The sequence below is a fragment of the Micropterus salmoides genome, unplaced genomic scaffold (assembly GCF_014851395.1).
Source record: "Micropterus salmoides isolate LMB-PRFRI ecotype aquatic unplaced genomic scaffold, ASM1485139v1 Ms_hic_scaffold_8, whole genome shotgun sequence".
NCBI lineage: Eukaryota > Metazoa > Chordata > Actinopteri > Centrarchiformes > Centrarchidae > Micropterus > Micropterus salmoides.
In genome coordinates, this window is record NW_024044570.1 from 23,978,019 (window position 1) to 24,002,063 (window position 24,045).

Genomic DNA, 24,045 nt, shown 5'->3' on the forward strand with positions numbered 1-24,045 from the left:
TATCTGTGCCAACGAGCACGAAAAAACACAATCAAAACACCATTGGCCACACTTCCGCCGGGTAACACCCCCCAGACCAAAAGAAGGGCATGTGAAAAGGCTGTGTTGTGGTGCTTTTGCAGACAGCCAGAAGAGCTTGATGACATGGTTGCTTGTGATAATCAGAACTGTCCTATACAGTGGTTCCATTTAGGTTGCGTGGGACTCAGCAGTGTACCAGGCAGAGAAGAGTCATGGCAATGCGATGCTTGCACATGTTCGTGAGTTATCACCTACAACCTACCTCATACATTTCCAGTTATCTTTTCTATGGACTCTTTATAATGTAAATGTCTTCATCTAAATGTATTTACATGTTAAATATGTAAAGAAACTAAAATTAAGTTGGTTGTTACTACTATTTAAGTTATGTGTTATATGTTGTGTTTGCAACCAAAGAACACTGATTTTGCACAATTCTTCCTTAATACAGATAAAGGAGGCAGAATTTCATTCAGTCTTTGTGTATTTTATTTACAGAGATGGCTAAAAATCATTACATGTGAGAAGTGACATTACAAAATCATTTAGAAAACAAAAAAACATTTACATATTAGATGTGAGCATGGTGTATAATTCTAACACGACGGCTTCACAACAATACTTGGACAAATATCGGTCAAAGCACACAACCACAATTTTATCCAGCAAAGTCTTATCATCCCACTCACAAGGCACCACAAATCCCAGGCGTATGGTGTCATTTAATATGTTAAACTTAGAGCACGTACACCCTATCACTCGCTCCACGTGGATCCTGACATGAGCTAACTTCCTGGTCTGTTCCACATCTTTTGCATTAAGTTGGCTGTGGCCCCTGGTGAAGGCAGGTATTTTCAGTGTAGCACCCACAAGGGCAACACTTTCTTTAATATCAAATCCACGGTCCGCTAACACTACGTCTCCAGGCGAGAGCTTCTGAAGAAAGCCACAGTTCTCGGTGATCTGCTTATCACTGGCACAAAGAAATAGTACCTTGTGGTGTTGTGCCAATGAGATATTTCATTCTGTGCCTGCTTTTGTAGTTTGAATATGTCTGTGCTTTTGCACGTAGATTTTGTGCCCTTTCAATGAAAAGCTCAAAGCAGTCAATAACAGTAACACGATTCCCAAACATCTCTACATACTGATGTGGCATGCTTGCCTGTATACAATGTTGCTTTGGCCAGTACACCAAAGGGCTGAGGTGTGCATGCAGTACATTGATGGTCTCAATGAACAGATTGGATGCGGTTTGTCGGCTAATGTCAAAGAGGTGCAACATGTTCAACAGGTAGCTCAAGTCTTAAGCGCATAAGGGTCAGGAGGAGTATTTGAAAATGGGAGAGTTCTCTCTTTTGTTTTTGATTTTGGTAGACTGGGAATGATTTGCATCAGCACACCCATCAATAGACTGAAAGATGGAAGGCCAGTGTAGTACTTCACCTTTGAATCATTGTCTTTGAGAAAATTCTCATCCAGGGCCTTCTTGGAGAGCTCTCCCTTCAGTTTTCGATTTTCCTCCTGCAAGCGGATTATTTCTTTGAGTCTGAGGCCACACATGGTGCACTTCTGCTGTTCATCTGCATTCCCCATTGCAGCACCATCATCCCCTGATGTTTCAGTTTCCATATCTTCCTCTCTCCCTGCATTGTCTGGGGCTGGTGGTAAGGGCCGAGTCTCTTGTCCTTCCATCTCAGCCACAGGTGCAGAGTAGTCTGATTGTAACAACAAGAATAATAAACTGTAAATCTCTGTACTTTATTGGACGTAAAATATATTGAGTCTACTTGCATCTGTTACCAATATTTACCTGGGAATAAATGTGCTGCTTCATTCAACTCTGTCTCATGACCGGTGTGGACAGTGCCTGGCAGAAGTGGCATAAAGCTTAAGAACGGAATATCATTGTACTGGTTTCCAGCGTGGAAAAATAATAGTACAAGCCATGTTTCAGCGTTGACAAAAAGGTGACGAATGGCATGGATAGCAGCAGTAAGGAGGCCCAAGATTACCTTCGATAACACTCCACCACACATGATGATGTATTCAAAGCATTTTCACAAAGGTAAGTTAATGTCAATTACCTTTGATTCACGGGACCTTCCATCTCAGTTGCAGGTGTAGTGTTGTCTGACAGTAACAAAAGAAATTGTGTCATATCACAACCTTTATTCCTAAATAATCCAGATTAGCTATACACAGGGGACAACATATATTGTATTCTTTTACTATTTACCTGGGTATAAAGGTGCTGCATTATCCAACTCAGCCTCAGGACCAGTGTGGTCAGTGCCTGGCGATGGGGGTTGCTGTTGTTGTGACCTCGTCGCTCTTCTCCTAAACCGCTTGAACCAGTCTGTGTTTGTAGCTTTGACTTCAGTATGGCCGAGGTACAGAGAAGGGGCCCAGTCAGGATCACACTCCAACATTTCATAGGCAGGTTTGCCTGCAAACAGTCACCAGTAAGTATGAGACTACAGTATTTTCATTTTCTTTCAGGGGTTTTCAATCTGGAGTCCATGGAAGAGTTAAGAGAAAAGTGTAAAAATAAATAATAGTAATAATAATTATAAAAATGTTACTAACTAAAATTAATAATTTAATCAATTTATCATACATACCTACCTACCTACCTACCTACCTACCTACCATCTAAACGATTGAAACCAAAATGCTTTGCGTTCACCACTGGTAATACGTCTTGATGACGACACATTAGTAATCTCTATAGCGACTGCTCTCACGGTTGCCCGCTGCTGCGTTGTCTCGGCTGCCGCGCCGGTTCCGTCCAAACAATTACTTCCCCACAGGTCTCTCGTAGCTGCCATCCTCCTGCTCGATTGCCCCCTGCTCAGCGCTCAACGAGCTGGCCGACCTTCCCTGCTGATCTCTTGCCTTTTTCTTCACCGGACCTCCATCTCCTCCGGCCTCCCCGCCGTCACGCTCCTCACCGGCCTACATCCTAGTCCTCTCTCCGTCTCTCTTTTTTCCCCCCGATCTCTCTTACTACTACTGTTGCTTGCTTCATTTATAAAAGGAGTCCTGTCCAATCGGTCGTCAGCTGCCACACCTGTTGCTCATTAACATATGATCAGTAGTGGTGAGAGGTTTAAGGGCAGTCCAGCCAGTAAGTAAAACTTAAAATCACACACATGCATTAAAACACACCACATGCGATAAAAACATCAATACAAATTACAAAGAAAAGGTAAAAAGGCACAGCACACAAATTAAAACACACCAGAAGCATAAAAAGTAGTCTGCCATTTTCTGGCCCTGTCACATATACACACCAGTCAAAATGATTTTTAACTAATGATTTGTAAAGCATCATTAAATTGTTTATAAACCAATAATAAAGCCATAATTTACAGTGTAGAAACTTTTTACATAGTATGCCTTATAAGAACACGGTACCATATTTTCGTTGCTATGTTAACATTGCACTCTTTCTATTCTGTCTAAGACATTTTGTTTGTAGTATATTTTATTAAACAGTGACATGGCAATCATAATCGATAGACTATGGCACTTTATAAAAGAGAACATTAACTCTGAAGTAACTTCACAGCTACAAACACCACCACAAACTTGTGTTACATTAGGCTGAATGTCAGTCAACAGTTTTGAGGTCTGTGCCACGTCACTCTGACGTTTGCGTTTTCAGAACCCCCTCTCCCACATTGCATGTATATATCAAAGATAAAAAAAACTGCTAAGGAGAGCAGTCTTGCTAAACACAGACCAATCACATGAATAGAGGGGCACACCAATCACAAACTGAAAAATCCCAATAGAGGATTTTGATAAATACTCATAATTGGCACGCAACCTAATAAAGTCCACTGTGGCAGTAGTGTTTGTTATTAAGTGTTTTCTTTTTTCATGGCTGATCCTTGTTTATTCCTGTAGACCAAAAATAAATGCCTACAACACATCCACAGCTTTGATGTACTGGGGAACTGTGGAATTGTTCCTGATGCATTTTGCAAGTGTTCGCCCAATCATTTCATCATTTGGAACATTGTTGTTTAGTTTAGGAGCCGTTCCAAAGCTAACCATATTCAGATAGGCTGCCTCCAGCTGTATCTGCCTCCTTTGCCCTTGACATCCATGTTCTGCATATCTAATCCTCTACTCACCCCCTCACTTTGCCTTCGCACAACACTTGCCTCTTCTTACTGTCAAGAGCACTCTCTCCGTGTGAATTTTACAGGTTCAAAGATCAAAGCGGAGAATCCCAGTGGAGACAAAGACAGAGAGAAAATGAAAGTGAAGATAAAGAGAGATTGAAATCCCCTCCAGTCTCCATATTTAGATGTTTGTCATCACTTTGTTTATGTGTTTTACTGCAACCTTAGTTTCTTCTAAGCATGCTGAGGATTTGCACCCTGCAGCCTTGTTTGGACTGCTTAAGCAACTTGATAGCTACTTAGTCATGACAGAGCATCAACAAATGTTTACCCACATCCCAATGCAATTTCTTTTTTGTCACAAATTAAATAAAACAACACAAACATGCACTTTTTGTCCACTTGAAAATCTCCATCTTGACAGCTAGAAAAGGTTAAAATAAATACTCAAAATCAGAAGAAACAGTTTGAGACACAACCAGTAAACGACGTTCTTTGTTTAATATTTTTTTATTAAAGATAATGGTTTGTCCCATGTTTCTCCCTCAAGGTTATCAGCAATGTGCAGATTTCTGCATCACCATAGGGCCACTGTTTCACCAGTGTGCTATCAGTTCCTTCTGATGGATCACATCATGTGCTTCCAACATGCAACTGTCAGGTCACAATATGGTGGCAAAATTGTATGTGACTGTAAGATATGAATTCTGACACATACTGTAAAATATTATTATTCAACCAGAACTGTACATGTTATTTTCAACACAGATAAAATTGTCTTTTAAAACGAGATGGTGACCATTAATTTTTCTGAAACACATTCAAATTTACAAAAGCTTTTTAAATAACTTTATAGTTGCTAAGTGTGTTTGTTGAAAGGGTATACAGTACTACAAATGATCTGATAAGTACACATTTCCTCACTGCAGTATTTGTCTCACTAAGGTGTCAGTCTGTATCTGTTTGACTGGCCCTGCTCAGCAGATGGTGCTTAGGAATGGGCAGGGAACAGTTGGTCTTAATTAACCTTTCTATTCTGTAGTGTCATTAATGTCAATCGGGTGCTGTCACCAGAGATGAGCTCGGGCTGAAGAGAACAGGTCAGGGTGCAAATGGAAAGATGAGCTGTGTGAGGAGATTGTAAGGGTCAGAGAAGTAGACAAGTGAACAGTGATACAGAGAGAGGAGGGTTGAAGGTCTGAGGGGAGGAGGGGGAATATGTGTGGAAAGGAGAAAGCATCCTTTGACCTTGCTGTGTGAATGACAGATGAAGACAGGGAGTTTGTGGTTTGTTAGATGTTTGTTTCAACTAAAATCTGCCCTGTGCTAACCATGAGCAGGCCAGACTTTTGATCAGCATGTGATGAAGAAAAGTTGTTTCCCAACAAGACAGAGAAAACTGATCAGGGAAAACAAGTACATCAGAAGCTTCTGAAATGACGTAGTCTTGCTGTCTCTTATATCAGGGTAGATAATGTTAATGGCTTTTCTCAAAATGGGAGATTGTCAGCAGATGGGAAATGTTTGTCAGCTTCTCCAGCCAAATCTTGTGGCAAAAACATAGATTACAATGTGTACATCATAGTTCCTGCATCAACGAAATCACAGATTTTACCAGTTATGATGGGAATAATATTTACATAAAAATAAAATATAAACAGTACTATTCACATTGGTCAATATACCTCCAACCAAAACAGACTCCCATTTAAATCTATATCAGAAAACAGTAATGTGTACTGTTAAGGTAGTTTCAACTTTAAAATGGCTAAGATGTGTGGCACTTTATTAAGGACAGAGGCAAACATGACATGTTAGTATTTAAATTAGAAATATCAGATCTGATAGAGTATTTGGTTTGTCTGTCTGGATTTTTGGATTGTGGGGCAGCTCTGTCATATGTGTCCAACTCTTTCCTCTAAGGGAACAACACATTCTCACTCGTCACATATTGACGCTTGGTCAAGTCCCTTTGGCGTCGCTTTTTAATGCCCTGTGTACCCCTTTAGCATCACGTTTAGGACTTTGGCTGACTGTGGTCAAGTTAGCAATGCTTAGCAACAATAAATATGCAACGTCCGGATGCAACACTAGCGTTGCGATACATCGCCATTTTGAAACGGCAAGTTATTAAAGTTGTGAAACATTGCACTTTGGTTAGATTAAGGCAATAAAACTACTTGGTTTGGTTTAGGAAAAGATCATGGTTTGGGTTAAAATAACTATATCAGTTAACATGTCTGACGCTCAGCATGATCCATGATGATGGAGAAATATAGAGATTAAGATTAATGTAATTAAAGCATGCTGTCAATATTCTAGAGACCCCCCAAAATATCACAAATTATGCTTTTAGGGGAGCTAATGTCTTATTAAGGGGAGCTAAGCTCCCTCTGGCTCCCCCGTAGTTCGCACCCTGCTGATGGGTCCATATGTGACAAGTTGGGGAGTGAGAATGGGTTGAAGGGAACAGCAGTCTATGGGTTTTAGGATATAGCAAGTTTTTGCTCAACCTACTTGCCTATTTAAATCCATCCATCCTGGAGAATATACTGGATAACCTTTGTGTTAGCTGAGCAAAATCCTGCTACGGATGCAAAGGCTGATGTTTTAAATGTTCCTGTTTCTTTTTACTTTCATCTATTTTTTAATTATTCATACGTTCTTTTACTGTTCAGGTGATGGTGCAGTGGCATAAAAAAAGAAGCCTGAAGTCAAGTGGAATAGTGTAACGTTTGATTAGTGGAATGACATACTAGATTCTGTTGCAAGAGGAAGGGATTCTATAAATAAAATAAAGAAAATACATTTTAAAACAAATCTGCAAATAAAAAGTAGAGAGAGAGAGAGAGAGAGAGAGAGAGAGAGAGAGAGATGCTGGGAAACAATCAACAATTTTAATCGGGATTAATCGCATTGTTGTGTGCAAAATTGAATAATGACTTCTAGTGCATGGCACACTTATAATTTAAATGTACTGCTATATACACAAAATTGCAATAACATGAGGTTTGCAAACACTTTAAACAAATAAGGTGCTTTTTACCAGCAGTATTTGCTTTACACAGTAGCAATAAAACATTTCTTGTAAATCTCAACTTAAACATTAATGTAATCAAATCAAATATTAAACCAAAGCTATTTGCCATTGCCAGGGCATTACCTATAATCTAGATTGTTAAAACAAGTTAGAGTCCTTCAGGCTCCTTCTGAGCAACAGATTAACAAAGTTAAATCTGTTTTCTTTTTTTCTGAAGAAGTATCAGCAGAAACTTTTTTCTTGACAGCATAAATGTTCTATGTTCAGTAGCAAGTGTCCCTATTAGAGTGACGGGGGTTACGTACTGTAACCCAGATTCTATGAGTATTGGCGAAGCCCTCTAAGGCTATCGCTATTGGGTTTACCCCTTCCACGCGCCTGCGCGGCACTGAGAATTTTAGTCTACGCCCACCCACAGCGTGGACCTCTCCTAGTCCGCACCTTGTATATATACACAACGGTGAGACCCAGCCTGTAGCTCCCAAATGCCTTTTCTTCAGCACTGAGAACCAAGTTCCAGTGAGGCCTTCAACTTAGAGGGCCCTGCAGCTGTACAGACGCAGGCAGGGTCAAGACAGCAACCGCATCAGCTGTGCACAAGGCAGGGCCACGTAAGCAGCGGCTGGACCCCCCACACCGTCCCGTGGGAGAGGGCGCACTGCACACTCACAAGGAGAATCACTCAGCCAAAACACTCAGTACTGAGTGAGTCAGAGAGAAACGGGAGACATCCCGCAGGTAGAAACGGACGAAAGAGCATGGGGACGACCAGAAGGCTGCTATGCAGATGTCCTGTGATGGGGAGGAGGAACGAAACAGAGGAAGCAGATGAAGAAATGCAAAGTTGATCAGAGGAAGAGACAGAGGAGGAGGAGGGTGGGAAAGAGCATTGGGAGGTGTTGTAAGAGGAGGAAGACAAGGGGGATGATAAAGAGATAAAAAGTAACAGCAAGAGGAGAGGACAGAGAGAAGGAGGAGGATCAATAAACATGGATAATGAATAGTTATAATGAATAAAAGAAGGAAAAAGAAAGAGCATTGTGTATATTGCCCCAAATTCCTTTGTGTGGACAAATGAATATTGTCTCCTTCTAAATTTGCCTATTACCTTGTTTGAATTAGATAATCTTTGTTAAGTTACTTAGTAGTTCTCGCCCCTTAAATATGAGTAGTTATTACCATGTTCTTGTTAAAAACTATGTTGGAAAGAAGGAACCATAAATAAGTTAATTTTGCAGTGCTTTTTAATCTTCATCAGTGCTCGCTGGCCGCTGCATTTAATTTATGTATAACTAATGCTTTGTTCCCAGAACCTTTATATACTCTTTTAGAAATTATATGATTCAGAAATATTATCATGTGTTAAATAACCAATTTTCCTAACTCTATTTGATTAAAAACATGTAAATAGAACATATTAAAGTTAAGAAACAGAAATCTCGGAAACAGTCGTTATCTCAAGATCGGAAACCCTCCTCCTGGGACTCGCCCCAGGAGACAAAACATGGCGCCAGACACGCACTCACACTTATGGAGCGTGCTCTGTGACCAAGCAACGCCAAAATTTCAGCGTGGCATTGTCTGTGAAATTGTCTTTGCCTTCCAGCAATGTACTTAACCATATTCACACGAACCTTCATTGAATTTACTTTGTTTTGTTTGTTAAGAGTTATCAGATCGTTTAAACCAAGCAACTTTGAATTCAGGAACAAGCAAGTTCTCCTTTCAAGCTTTATTTTAGTCAAATTAACTTCCACTCCTTCCCCCGAAGTTTGGACCCAGCCACGTGGGTCCGTTACACCAGCAGTAATCCAGAGGACATCCAACCGACGAACCAAGCCAGGCTAACGGCCTATCACACTACATTCTGTGATCGAGGTGATGTCCTTTATTTTTAATCCTTAATCATTCTAGCCTAAAACTCTAAGCCAAATTTAACATAGTTATTATCATAACTTGCGTTCATTAGTTCTCTTTCTATCTTAGACTCAAATCCTTTTACAATAGACCAACTAAATTTACCTTGAACTCCATCATCCTCATTGATTGCATTCTGTTGTTTAGTCATTGTTTATGTCTTTGATATATTTAACCTCACTTTGTGTTCACTTTAGTTAGTTAATAAATTTCACCTTAAATCACAGGAACTGTGTGTACTATTTAAATCTAGGTCACTGGACGGAGGATTCACGACTTTGATATGAGACTGACTGATTAAATTGATTTAAAATGATTAAGCAATTACTAACTAACTGATCACTTGTAAATAATTATGTAATTATAAAAACCATACCTAAGGTTTCCTGAAGGCCTTAGGCTAACGGAATTTCAGGTGGTGCCCCAGAAACGAGAGTTTATGAATTAATATTTCCAAATATTCATATTCATAATTTTGTTAACCATACGATTCACTACAATAGTAAAAGAGTGATTTGCAAGACATGCTCAACAACTAATACATTAATTGATTTTCTGCTTGGGATTATGGATTATTAGTATAGCTGCAGTCTTTTAGAAAAGATGTGGTGTCTCTGGGCCTAGAGCAAAATTTGTTCACTGATAAGTCAAACAGAAAGGACATGAAGGTCACGCAGGGAGTGTTCAACAGAGCCAGCCATAGTGACTGAAATGAAGGGCAGATTGATCGTGTGCTGAAGTGAGGCAAGTGTGTTCACAACTGATCTACAAACACTGATGGAAAAAAACAAAACAGGCAGTAACATTAAAATGATAGTTTATAAATCATGGGCATTTTCATTGGCATGGTCTACCCCTGAGATATTGAGTGTGATAACTTTTACACACTTTGCTCTAAATTCACAACCAAAGCTTTCTGATTAACATGCTGATTTATCACTCAGTAATCAAGTATATTATCTGATGTAGGAGCACCTTTAGCATTGATGGTGCTAAATCACAATGGGCCTGTACGCAGCATTTTTTATGGGCTCATCTCCATAAAGCTGGCTGGTGATAATGTTGTTTTCCATAGTCAGGTAAGAAGAATTTATCAGTTAACCCTTGCATACTGTGACTGGTTGCCAACATTTTAATGAGCTGTACATGAAGCACATTTCCCAACATTACTAACTGATTTTTATTCATTTACATGCCTCATTGGAGCTCAGGCCATATGGACCTATAAGACATTATTCATGCTTAGTTATCAACACACTTTTTTTGTTATTTACACATCTCTTTCCGAACAAGAAAAGCCTAACAGCAAGCATACTCTCTAAGTCCTGACATATACGAAGATGGATGGTAATGACCAGCCTTTACGTGGCTGTAAAATATGCAGCTGCATGGAGTGCCCTCTCCTTCTGGCAAGTCATTAACAGCGCATCATCAGGGTCTTCCTTCACACCTGGAAAAGCAGGTGCAGGGCCTCGACCTCGTAATGGAATACAAGGTGAGCTCAAATAGTAGACTACTCCCTGTTTTGTGTGTGTAAGACACATAAAAAAAAAAAAAGATACTGCAGTGCAGAACACATGCCAATTATAGACTGCAGCTTGAAATCTTATCCATTTGATATAAAATATTGAGGAAACACATCACATCCTACCAATCAGGTGATATTTTACATACAAAGTGTTATTGCCTTTCATACAACTATAAGTCACTTATTTAATTACCAGATTAAGGGAGGCTTAGATTAAAGAACTAATTTGCATTATTGAGCATCACACAACACCGCTAGAAAATATATGTACTTTGTCAGAGAGATAATGACTCAGCCAAAGAAACAGCCCAACAAGATGGTCTCACATTTTACTGTACATCATAAAATGAAGCAAGGGCATAGATTAAGTTGCTCTAAAACAGGACGGTCCCATGAGGACAGATTGGTGGTGTGATGAAAACTAGGTTTACGTGAGGAGACGTGGTAATGGCTGTTGATTCTCAAGTGTCTATTTGACATTGGTTGTGGCCCTTAAGAACAAAACGTAATACTTATGCAAAGTACTAATCAAGTAGCATCAAAATTCACCATGCCAGTCTTGCTTAAGTGCTTTCTTGGCAGATGTGGACATTTACTGCGTTTGTATGAGTGTGTATGTGTGTTTTTCAGAAAGAGTGAGTGTGACAGATAATAGTTCTCACTTCATTTTAAAATCGTCATTACACAAGCCTAAGGAAATGTTTCTCACGTGGCAGTTGTATTGAATGAATACTCCCAATACTCCACTATCCTGACATGAATATAAAACAGCAGACCCGTGTCTGTAACCTCAAGCCAGCCATTTGCCATGGCATCTGTGAGGGTAATGGGAGAGGACAAGAGGGGGTGGGGATGTGACACTCATTGCATGCACCTCTGGCTATGGCGGGCATGCCTGAAGAGGTATGTGAAAGTGAACTGATTTAGGCTGCTAAGACTAGCGACCGTCTGTCACACCAGCGGCAAAGGAAATTTGAGAGAAATGAGCCCTTATAGATAGTGTATTGGTCTTGACTGCAGGCAGTCAGCATCTATTTAGGTTAATGGTGAAGCACACAAACCAAGGTGCCTGCCTCAGGTCCTGCTTATTTCTTTTTCTCCCTCACTGCACAGTTTCAGTGCATTAAACCACTCTTAAATGATTCTTTTTATAGTTATTATTATGCTCAGAATTGACCAATTAATACGTTCTCAGTTATGCTTGAGTCCTGGCTGCTGTAAGACTTTTATTTGCTCCATGCCTTGAAAAGGCCATGTTTGCATTTTTATTTTATTGTCAACTACGTTCACTGTTTAAAAGTCTCCTTCATATTTGATTTATGATGATATTTGACTAAAGCTGATCTAATTCCACAATGTTGTAACACGACCTCGGGTTAACATCATAAGTTAATATTTCACTCTCCCCTGCTGTAACTTTGGTCATTGAGACCGTGTTGATAGGCCATTATTAGTGAGTGATGGAGTGATTGTTAATGAGGAGGATAGAGTATGCCGCCAAGCCCTAGTTGATGAAGTGTGATAGATAAAGGAAGAAATTGTCCAGCTAATGTGTAATTGAGTTTGAAAAGACATCATCCTCTTGAGGTGAGGGGCGATTATAGATGACCCCCTATTATTTTATTATTGCGGCAGGTTTTTAGAAACGAGAATTTTTATGTTTTCCATGTCACTTCCCTTTACGCGTAATAAGGGGCTTGAAGAGACAGGCCTGCTGAGGTGGTAATTTCACAACTGATTGAAACATGCACAGGTGTTCATTTTCTGTACTTCTAAAACTATTATATCCAGAAGCAGAATGGGAGAGACAGGTAGATAATGCCATATAGTTAATGAGTTAATGATTGGTGAAACATATATCTATGTCACAATGTGTGTCTCTCCCTATCCTCTTTCTCTCTTTCAACCCCCTAGCACCACCATAAAAAATGAATAGTTTTAAATATGCAGACATATTGCTCGTATTGTGAGACAGGCATGCACATAAAAATAGGAAAGAGCTTCTAGGCAGGGCATATTTCTTGAAAGAAGTCGCTCATACACAAACACTAAATACAGAATGTTTATGTTGCATTTGCAGTTAAATCACACAAGTAGTGACCTCACCATTTTCCTTCTTCATAAACAGCCACTTAGCTTGATTACCTCCTACTTACTACTCTCCTCTGCTCACACACCTGTCAAAGCCTTTTCCACAACAGCATCCCACTGCTCCATTGTGACACAGTTTGGAAGATTAAATGTATGGATCACAGTTTCCTGGGCCAGACCACCTGAGTGGCAGTGAGACAGGATAGCATCACCTACCTATCTGGGCCACGCCACAGTAGACCCAGGTTCCAGACGAGCGGGAGCTGATCAGTCAGCGGGCAAGGCATTAATCTGCTGTGACACACTGACTCTCCCCTTGGAGGACGTCCGGCACTGGGAAGCAGTCCAACAGCAATGCTCCTAGAGTAATGCAGGGTGTCAGAGAAGCTGGCATGGGAAGAGGGACAGGGGATGGAGGAATGGAGGTGAATGGACAGAAGGAGGGGGAATGCTGAGATGCTGGATCAGCGGAAGAGAGAAGAGGGATATGGGAAGGAATAAGAGGGATGGAATGTGGCTTAGAGCAGATAAGGACTATAAGTTAGTTTGAAAAGAAGCTGAGTTAAGCTGCGAGAGAGTGAAATCTTCATTGGCTGGTCCTTTTCCTGTTGTGCGTTTTGTGGGTATTCCATGGGAAGTGACTGCTATCTTTACAGGCATCAGAATCAGTAAGATAGTTTGGGGTTTAAATAGTTTATCATTTATAGTCAGGTATCATTATACCATACAGTGGTTTCTCTCTTCTTCCACAGAAGCAGTTTCTTTAAGGAATCAGTCCCACGTTGACAGGTATTACAATGCTTAGAATAATGCACAACTACGGAAGCCCTAAGCGGCCATCGATTCATATATCTTTATTTTACTCTGTTGTGATAACGGGATAATTATCTCATGATCTTGAGATAACAACTGTTGTTTTCTCGAGATAACTAAACATTAGTTTACACTGTTAATGTCTTTTTGGTGTAGTTTAGTCTAAGTGCCACTGTGGGCTCATGTTTTTAAAGTTGATAAGTTGATATTTATGTGACATTTCATAAGTTGCAGTGTGACCTGATGAAAGAGTAATTCAATTAATTAAATTAGCTAGGTTACTTTTATTACATTGTGATTTAGGATGTACATCGCCATATTTCTCTATTTTTCTCCTCTACTCTTACACCACTAATGTGTAGATCACAGAGTTTAGTGGTACAATGCTTAAAACTGTCAAACTTAATAAAGTGCTTTCCAACAGTGATGTTTGCAGTTTTGGACGTCATCAGTCATGTGATAGCTTATCTCTATTATCAAGCTAACAGCAGCTAATGTTAGCTAGCTAGCCAGCTGTATTCGAAACCGCCTACTATGCTTGTAGTACGTACTGATCGGGCCTAAATGTAGTATATTGTATGCAAACAAAAGCAAAATCTGCTGTATGCCAAAAATACCCGGATTGGGAAAAAAATCTCTAGTATGCATCGGACCAGTCTACCTTGCGTACTGTTTTCCATAATGCAAGGTGTTAGAACTGTAAACAACAACAGAACTTGTTTTGTAATTTTCATCATTAAATCCACCTCTACCTGTAGATCTCAAATATCGTCTGTTTTAGGAGAACTGTTGGCGAATCTAGAATTAGCTAATGAGCTGGTCAGTGAGCTCACGGAGCCCTCTGGTCCCACAGCCACAGAGACCAGTCCAGCAACAACGTGAGAGGAAAGATCCACAGCTGTGAGACACTTAAGATGATCGTACCGCTCTTATTCTGTCAGTAAATTCTGAGTAATATTGTAACATTTTAACTTAAATCAAGAGACATCTGGCTTGTGATGGACATGCTTGTGTAACTTAGAAGCACTTTGATAAAATAAATAAATAAATAAACAACAGAAGTAGTCTGAAAGGGGACTCTTGTTGCTCTATTGTTAACATTATTCTATATATTACAATTGTTAGTGTAATATTACAGTTGTGGTTAAATTACTTGCTTTTTATTTATTTTATATTATTCTAATTTATGCACCAATATACCAAAGCAAACATCTGCTACAGATCAGCTGCAGCCTTGGTCTTGGTACTTAAAGCCCCCCTCCAGTGTATTTTGACATGTCAATGATATATATATTTTGCTGAGTCATTTCCTTACAATGTTGATTACATAGTTCGCCAAATATTTTTTGACAGATGGCCCAAAGTTGCTTAGTTGTTAAAATGGGGTTGTGACGTAGGACTATAGTAATTCCATAAGTCATACGTCATTCTCCAAGCTTGAGCAGGCGCAGTGTCATGCCTTGTTAAAAAACTGTCACGCCGTCACGCCTTGTTAAGTCAGAACATCAAACCGATAAACATTGTTGTGAGCTAGCTAACCAATTTATTATTTAATTTACTTAGAACTTACAGTACGTATGTCTGTCTGTGTCTGATTGTTGGTTTGTCTTTCTAGCTAAGTTAACTAAGTTGTAGTTAGCCAGGTGTAGTTAGATAGCATAGTTATTGCAGAAAGTTAGCTAACAGAGGTTCTTCATTTTATTTTTTAGTTTCCTCCTCTTGGTTTAGTGTGCTGTTCATTTTCATTATGGCATTTGTGCGTGCGGTGTTGGAGGACAGATGACAGAAAACGCATCGCTCTTTCACCTGCCACCGTCTTATATACAGTCTGCAGCACTGACGGCCGTTTTACCAATGCATCGGCGGAGGCATCCCCCCACACCCCCGCGGTAAAGTAAACCATAGCACACCATAAAACGTAGTGGGAGTTATCGTGTGCAGTGCGTGACAGGACCATCGACTGTATGATTGATAACAGCTGATACGTGCATATTAGTTTCTATCATGGGTAAATAATAGCTACTCCTGTCAGACTGTAAAGTGTACTAAACTTTACAGTGTTGTGATGTTAACACAGCATATCGTTAGTGAACACTCCAGCCGGTCAGTTTTTGGTTGTCATGGTAATGTGTTACATCCGACTATTAACCACACCCCCATTCTCTGTTTGAGAAAGAACGTTAACCAAAAACGGCAGTTAAAACTGTCTGGAGGGGGGCTTTAAAGTTATATTCCTCCTGTTGTTCTGATTTGGAAAACCGGCCTAGCATACTGCAAAATAAATCAATTTAACAGTTTCATACTACACACTACATACTGCATACAGTATGCACTATACAGTATACTGCGGTTGCCAGTAGTATAGTAGGCAGTTCCAAATACAGCCATAGTCATCTCACCAACTCACTGCAACTAGCTTAAGTGTCACAGCTAGGGATTCATAAACCTGAAACAACAGGTCTGCTGTTCACTGCTCGACGCTAATGCTGCTGAACCACTTTCTGTGGCTGAAGGCTGAGGTTACTCATTTTTTTGTCATAGTCCATAACCTGGTTTGCTAGCTAGCTTGCAAGCTTGCTCACTGAGGTGACACAACTGTATGTAACAGACACACACACAAACCAACAACCCCCTGTGACAATGTTAGAGTGAACCTTTAGCCTAGATGGCGCCATTGATTTGCATGTCAGAGAAACGTCTCGGGTTACGTATGTAACCCTGGTTCCCCGAGAAGGGGTACGAGACACTGCGTCGGTTACGACACTATGGGAACGCCTCTAGGCGAAGCAGGTCTGAACGTGAATGAAATCACTCCAATCCTATTGGCTTGTTGCTAGAACGGTAAGGTGTGACGGAATAACCGGAGGAGTATAAAGCACACCTGTACACACTCATCATTAGCTTAAACTATGAAGCAGGCGCTTCAGGCGGGGAGAGAGGTGCGGCGGGCCGACGCAGTGTCTCGTTCCCCTTCTCGGGGAACCAGGGTTACATACGTAACCCGAGACGTTCCCCTTCGAGGGAACTCGAACTGTGTCGGTTACGACACTATGGGAACGAGATACCCACTAAACCGTGCCGAAAACCCCGCCTGCCCCTGTGTGCAATAAGTGGCACGACTAAGAGGAGAGCGCACGAGTGCCAGGTGCCGAAGGAAGGTCAAGACTGTAAAACCGAATGAATGTGTGCGGAGTGGCCCAGCCAGCCGCTAAACAAACATCCTGCAAAGAGGCCCCGGAAAGGAGGGCTCGAGAGGCCGCCATACCTCTGGTAGAATGAGCCCTCACAGCCACAGGTGAAGGCAAACCGCGCACCTGATAGGCCAGGGAAATAGTCTGAACAATCCAGTTGCTAATAGTATGTTTGGATGCAGGGAGCCCGGCCCTGGGAGACCCAAAACTCACTAGCAGCTGGTCAGCCTTCCTCCAACGGGAGGACCTCAGAGTGTAAATACTCAGTGCTCTGACAGGGCAGAGCAGATGAAGTCTCCCGTCCTCCGCCGTCACATGAGGTGGAGGATGAAATGCCTGCAGCACTGTGGACCCTGCCGCACAAGAAGGCACTTTAGGGATGTATCATGAACGAGGGTGCAGGATAGCCCTAATATTCCCCGGGGCAAACTCCAGGCTTGCAGGGAAACCGAAAGCGCTTTGAGATCCCCCACCCTCCTCAGAGAGGTGATAGCAAGGAGAAAGGCCGTCTTGAGGGTCAAGTGCTTAGCCTCAGCTGACTCCAGAGGTTTGAAGGGGGCCTCAGCCACCGCCCCAAGAACCACTGCCAGATCCCAAGTGGGAACCTTGGACCGAGTCGCAGGTCTCATCCTCCGGGCACCACGGAGGAAACGTACAACCAAGGGAAGTTTCCCCAAGGACCCCTCCCTCAGAGGGGTGTGGAAAATAGCTGCCACGTACACCTTGAGGGTGGAAGGGGAAAGACCAGCAGAGAACCAGTCCTGGAGGAACTCAAGTACCTGAACCACCGGGCAGGTAACAGGGTCCACCGACCGCTCCCTACACCAAGTGGAGAAAACACTCCACTTCAGGCCGTACATCCTCCGTGTGGACGGGGCCCTGGAGCTCAGGAGGGTCTTGACTGCTCCGGCTGTTAGACCTGCCTCTAGGTACTGTGCCCCCTCAGGGGCCAGACCCACAGTCGCCATATGGCGGGGCAAGGGTGAAGAATCCGGCCCTGCGCCTGGGACAGCAGGTCTCTCCTCAGAGGGACCCGCCATGGCGGGCCGTCCAGGAGCGACATGATGTCCGAGAACCCCACCCGGGTTGGCCAGAACGGGGCTACGAGCAGTAGGCCGACATTGTCCTGGCGGACCCGCTCCAGAACCCCGGGAGCAGAGCGACTGGGGGAAAAGCGTACAGACGTAGCCTCGGCCACGAATGTACCATGGCGTCCAGACTCAACGGGGCTGGAGGAACGAGAGAAACCATAGCGGGCAGTGCGTAGTCTCTTGAGATGCAAACAGATCCACGTCTATGGGGCCGAACTCTTCGCACAAGAGCTCCACCACTTCGGGGTGAAGTCTCCATTCCCCGGGCCTCAGCCCCTGCCTCAACAGCAGGTCTGCTCCCTGATTCTGCGTCCCCGGGAGATACATCGCCCTGAGCGATAGTAACCTCTGCTGGGACCACAGGAGGATCTGACGCGCCAGTCTGTCCAGAGGGCGCGAGCGCAGACCGCCCTGGTGATTCAGATAGGCCACCACCGCTGTGTTGTTCTCTTCGGAACGAACCAGACTCCTTAGAGCCTGGAACACCGCCAACATCTCGAGACAGTTGATATGCCACTCGGATTGATGCACCTGCCAGGATCCCCTTGCAAAGCGGCCATCCATGACCGCGCCCCAGCCCGTGAGGGAGGCGTCTGTCGAAATAACCAGCCGGCGACAAGACCCTCCCAGCACGGGCCCCTGGGACAGGAACCAAGTTTCCTTCCAAACTGATAGGTAAGGAAGACACTTGCGCGTAACCCAAATCAGACGGAGAGGATTTCCCCTCGGGGAAAAACCCTTGTTCCTTAGCCACCACTGCAGGGGTCTCATGTGCAGCAGTCCAGATGGTATTACGCTGGACGCAGCCGCAAGGAGACCCAACACTCGTTGAAAGTGTTTTATAGTGATGGCGTGGCCTAACTTCACCCCTTTCACAGCAGCCAATATGGTGTCGACACGTGCCGGAGACAATTGTGCCCGCATCGTTGTCGAATCCCATACAACCCCTAGGAACATAGTCCGTTGGGTGGGCACCAGCACGCTCTTCTTTGCGTTGAGCCTCAGCCCTAAACGCCGCAGATGAGCCAGAACGACATCTCGATTCCGAACGCCAACTCTCGAGACTGGGCTAGGATGAGCCAGTCGTCGATGAAGTTGAAATCCGGATGCCCTGGAGCCTCAGCGGGGCCAGTGCTGCATCCATACACTTGGTGAATGTGCGAGGGGAAGTGCCAGGCCGAATGGAAGAACCCGATACTGGTAAGCCACACCCCCGAAGGCAAACCTCAGGAACTTCCTGTGAGAAGGACGGATGGAGACCTGGAAATAGGCGTCCTTTAGATCTATCGTGACGAACCAATCCTCAGATTGGATGTGCGTCATGATGGCGGGGATGATGAGCATCTTGAACCTGAATCTCCTCAGAGACCGGTTAGAACCCGCAGATCCAAAATAGGGCACGCAGCCCTCCGTCCTTCTTGGGGACTATGAAGTACCGGCTGTAGAACCGGCGTCTCTGTCTGGGGGGGAGACACGTTCCACGGCCCCTTTCCTCAGCAGAGTACGAACTTCCTGTCCCAACACCGGACCTTGCTCCGGGCGGACCACAGTCCAAACCACCCCCTCTCTTCTGTTGAATTTGGAGGGCGGGTTTTGAACTATAGTCGAAACCCATCTATGGCAGTGCGCAGGACCCACGGAGAAATGTTCGTCAGGCTCCGCCAAGCCTCTGCAAGGTCGGGGCTGGTGGTCAGTGTCTCGTGTGATCTTCTGGTGGACCCCTGAAGCCCCAGAACGGCAGGGGGGAGCCGCCAAAGATCCACGGTGAGTGAGTCGGGACACCGCCTGACTGCAGACCCTCGGGGCAGGCAGTACGGCGTGGACTCGGTGGCAGGTGCGTCCTGAACGTGTAAACGGCGGGATAACATCACCTGCTCTCCTCTCCGTAGGAGCTCGTAGAGGGAAGGGACCTACGCCTGGCAGCCTCAGCTGCCTTGGGTCCAGACCGGCGAGGGAGGTACTGGCAGAACGCTTCTAACGCTTCGTGGTTCTGCGAAGCTCCGCCAGATCTTCCTCAGAGGGACCCCCCCTCTGAACCATCTCCTGTAGCAGGTCGGCTTGGTAGGCTTGAAGCACCGTGGTGTGCAAGCTCGCACCTGCCTGGCCCGCTGCCATGTATGCCTTCCCCACGAGCGTGGATGTGGTGCGACATGGTTTGGATGGTAACACCGGCTTCTCCAGGGAGGACGCAAGTCGAGGGGAGAGATAGCTCGCAAGCGCATCCTCCACCCGAGGCATCCTCCCATAACCACGGTCCCTAACCCCCATCACATTACTGTAGTTCAGTGATCGGGGTGTGGAAAGCCATGTAGAGAAGGGTCTGCCCCATGATTAATCAGTTCATCATGTAAATCAGGAAAGAATGGCAGAGACCGGCGTGGAGGTGGCGTGTGGTGCTTAAGAAACCTTTCATCAAGCTTACCACTAGCCTGTGGTGTCTGCTCCTCCTGTGGCCAGTTGATGTTGAGCTTAGCCACGGCTCTAGTCACCACCTCCAGCAGCACGTCATAGTCGGGCGCCGCCAGATGACGCCGCCCCGACACCCGGAAGTCATCGTCCACTGCGCTGAGCACGTCCGCCTCCTCGGAGTCGGATTGCTGCAGCGTCTCCGGATCCAAACCGCGAGCGGGAGAAGCCAAGAACGGGCTCCCGAACGAGGAAAGGAAGCGTCGGAGCCAGTGGATGAAGGTCGGGAAAAAGCCTCAGCCATCCCGAAATCCTCCGACAGATCACGCTGTGAACCCCATGAGTGAAGCCGCCAGGCCGCCTCAGTGGCTGCAGGGCCCGCACCACGGGGAACACATCCGGCCATCCTCGGAAAAGAGAGCCATGCTCTACCTCAGTACCCGCACGGAAAGGGCTTCGCAAAGGGCGCAGGCAGCCCCCTCGAGAGCTGCCCGGGCGTGCTCCATCCCCAAACATGAGACACACTTCTCATGAGAATCTCCATCCGTGATGTACCGAGGGCAAGAAAAAAACACACCTTCTGTACATCTGATTGCCGGACATGCTGGTAGTCTTCTTCTACAGGGAAAAACATACTGCTCGTAGGACTGGAGCTTTCTTCAAACAACATACAGAGCGCCTGCTCAATAGAAAAAAGCTAATGATGAGTGTGTACAGGTGTGCTTTATACTCCTCCGGTTATTCCGTCACACCTTACCGTTCTAGCAACAAGCCAATAGGATTGGAGTGATTTCATTCACGTTCAGACCTGCTTCGCCTAGAGGCGTTCCCATAGTGTCGTAACCGACGCAGTTCGAGTTCCCTCGAAGGGGAACTGAGGGAAAAGATTAGTTATTTTCAAAGGATGGAGAACTACATATATTTAAATAATGAAATTGGTAGATAACAGTGAGACATCTGTACTGTATGTCCATCCAGAAGATGAATATCAATGACTCACTACACTTTTGATCCTACATTATGCATGTAGGTTAGGGATGCATACACAAAAAGAAATAATTGGGATTATTTTGTGTTTAAACTGCTCTTATATCATGAGGAATAAAAATGAAATGCACATTACATAAAAAAAACTCATTTACACACACAGGTATTCAATATGAGACAATGTATCTATTTACTGCTAAAAGTCTGGACAAAAGTCCCAAGTCAGTTGTGGTATATTATTAATGAAATGCGGTGCTAAGTGGTGGGATAAATCAAATAGCTCTTGTCTCTAGAGCCCCTTCTTCCTCCACCGCCCAGTTTTTCTCCAAGGAATGCTGAGCATAAACATCAAAGCAGAAATTACATTCATGTAGCACTCTGATGTTGAACTTTGTTCCAGAAAGTTTCTTTCATATGAAAATACAGGAGTTCCTATGCTTCTCTGCATGCTAATCGTTCCAGCCTGAGCCTCCAGTTTACATAATCAGTGTCCTGCACTGGTGCAGTGACACTGGTGGGTGGGAGGGAGGAAGAGTAATGGACCCATGCATATGCCATACAGTGGATCAGGTGCTGTAAAGTCATGGTTACTGCACTCCCCCCCGGGCTTGGAAGACAAAGGCTGAAGACCCGCCCTACAAATGTTACAGAGAGCACCTGCTGCCACGAGTAACTACAGAGATAACAGAGGCAGGACACATGCCCACCTGCTGGGAGGGCACACACAGGCCACTGTGCTTCACAGAGGAGTGAAGACATTTAGGGAAACAGAGAACACATAACACAGCATGGTGGTTAATTACCATAACATACTGCAACAAAGATTTGCTTTGATTATTCTAGTTAATGCTGTAAATTAAAGTGGTTGGACATTTTTACAAACCAAATTTAGTCAAATGCAATACCAAGCTTGAACATTTCCATTCTTTTATGAGTAACAAGGTTTTTTCCCCTATTTGTTCTTCATAACCTTCTAATTAGAGGTTGTTAAATTCATTGTGTAGTTTATGGGACTCATTTAATATTGCCTAGGTCTGACTCTGAACCTGCTGGGAGTGTAGCTGACAGAGATTTCTTTGAGGTAATCCAGTGATTTTAGAGCACCTGCTGACAATGCCAGAATCTCAGAGTGTTTCTGATAGTCAAGTAACTTAGAAAGAAATGTCGAAACTAAAATTTAAATAACTCTAAGATAAGGAAAGAAAATAATAGAAATCCAATTTTAAACTTTAGTTTTGTTCCACCAAAATTTAATTAATTCACAATCTGCTTATACTAATTTCTCTAAGGAGGGTCAAATTCCCTGTTGGTGAAAAAGTGACTTTGCCTCTAATAAGTGTTGACATTTGAAAATGAACACAAAATGGAAAACGTATGAACACCACAGTACATGTACAAGTTTGTGTGAAAGACAGAGACATGACCCTAGTATTATAAGAACATGGTAATGTTCACTTCACAGGACCTCTTCATTTAGCAACATAAACCCACACACAAAAGCAGCAACAAAGCAATACTACACAGCATTTTGTCAGGAAAACACAGCATCAGTATATTTCTGACCTTACAGTTCTTTTTATCATTGTGTAGGTGCAGTGAATAGCCATGTTTCCGTAAACTTTTTTATGCACATTTTGAAGTATCACAGTAGAAAATGTTGATGGAAACGGCAAAATTCGGGGGAAAAAATCCTTAATTAAAAAAAACCTAAACATTTTACGCTCGCTCGAGGTGGTTTTCCCTTTGTCAAAAAACAGTAAATGCGCTAAATGGGAGAACTTGTAACTCGTGTCTGATCGGCTGTTTCTACTGTCAGCGTCTGGCCAGATATTCCCATAACGTGCGGAGACGTGGCTGGTAGCAACTTGCCCGCTTAAAACACATTTCTGAGGACCTCTCTCCATCTTCTAAGATCAAAGGTCCTCAGGTCCATGCGAGTGGTTTTGTTTCTGGTTTGGAACCCAGTCGGCTTGTTTATTACAGCCATGTGTAACGTCAGTTACTGACGTAACTACGCTTGCCGTAGCCTGGTTTATTCGCTCCAAACCAACTGATGGAAACACACCTAATTTGCATTTACTTTTTTTTTCTTTTTTGCGACATTTCAAAAGTCCGCTTTAAATTTGCATGACAATTAGATGGAAACATGTCTATTGATAGCATACAGCATAGATGTCTCACGGAGTGCTAGCTTCCTTCCCTTTGCACTAACTTTTACATGGCTCTCTCTAGGGTTCCTTGAGGTGGAAATTGGTTTCTTTGGTTCTGAATCTTTCTTTGCTGTTTCTCATCATGACACTAGTCTCCCCTCAAATTTGACTAGAAAATAATGCAAAAAAGGGTGAAGTCAGCAGGGATATAATCAACATTTCAAAGCCAAATTCCTCATCTTCATAATGCCTCTGTTAAATATACAAAAGTATCAACTGAATATGCAACTGATTGTACCGATACATGGCTTAAGGGCATTAAAATAATCGTGGAAAATTACCATAATTTAGTAAGAGGAAGTAGCAAAGTCGCACTTAAATTAATTCATTTCAGGGTACCACCCTATGCAGGGAAATTAAATGAACTGCTTATCGATTATATAGTGGTTGAAAATGTAATTATTTCAGTCTCAATCTGAAGGTTGCTACAGAGTTTTTGACATAGTGTAGAGTGACTATATTTCATGCACAAGTTTATTTTATAAATTAAAAGCTTATTAAACTACAAACTAGACAAACAACAAGTATTACATGCACAAATAACTTATAACTACTAAGCATAAAAATAAATGAATACATACAACCATGAATGAATTTTGATAAGGGCAATAAATATG

The 24,045-nt window shown here is 43.2% G+C and overlaps 1 long non-coding RNA gene across 2 annotated transcripts; it reads right to left on the minus strand.

Moving 5' to 3' along the window:
* Nucleotides 1-487: 487 nt before the first annotated feature.
* LOC119893040 lies at nt 488-2,997 on the minus strand. 2 transcript variants are annotated; one of them, XR_005442749.1, is made up of 5 exons: nt 2,671-2,997; nt 2,258-2,467; nt 2,106-2,151; nt 1,832-1,888; nt 488-1,736 (listed from the first exon to the last, which is right to left on the minus strand). It is a non-coding gene; the product is annotated as an uncharacterized LOC119893040 (long non-coding RNA). The 2 variants fall into 2 exon arrangements; XR_005442748.1 differs by having other exon boundaries at nt 2,766-2,996.
* Between the last annotated feature and the right edge of the window lie 21,048 nt (nt 2,998-24,045).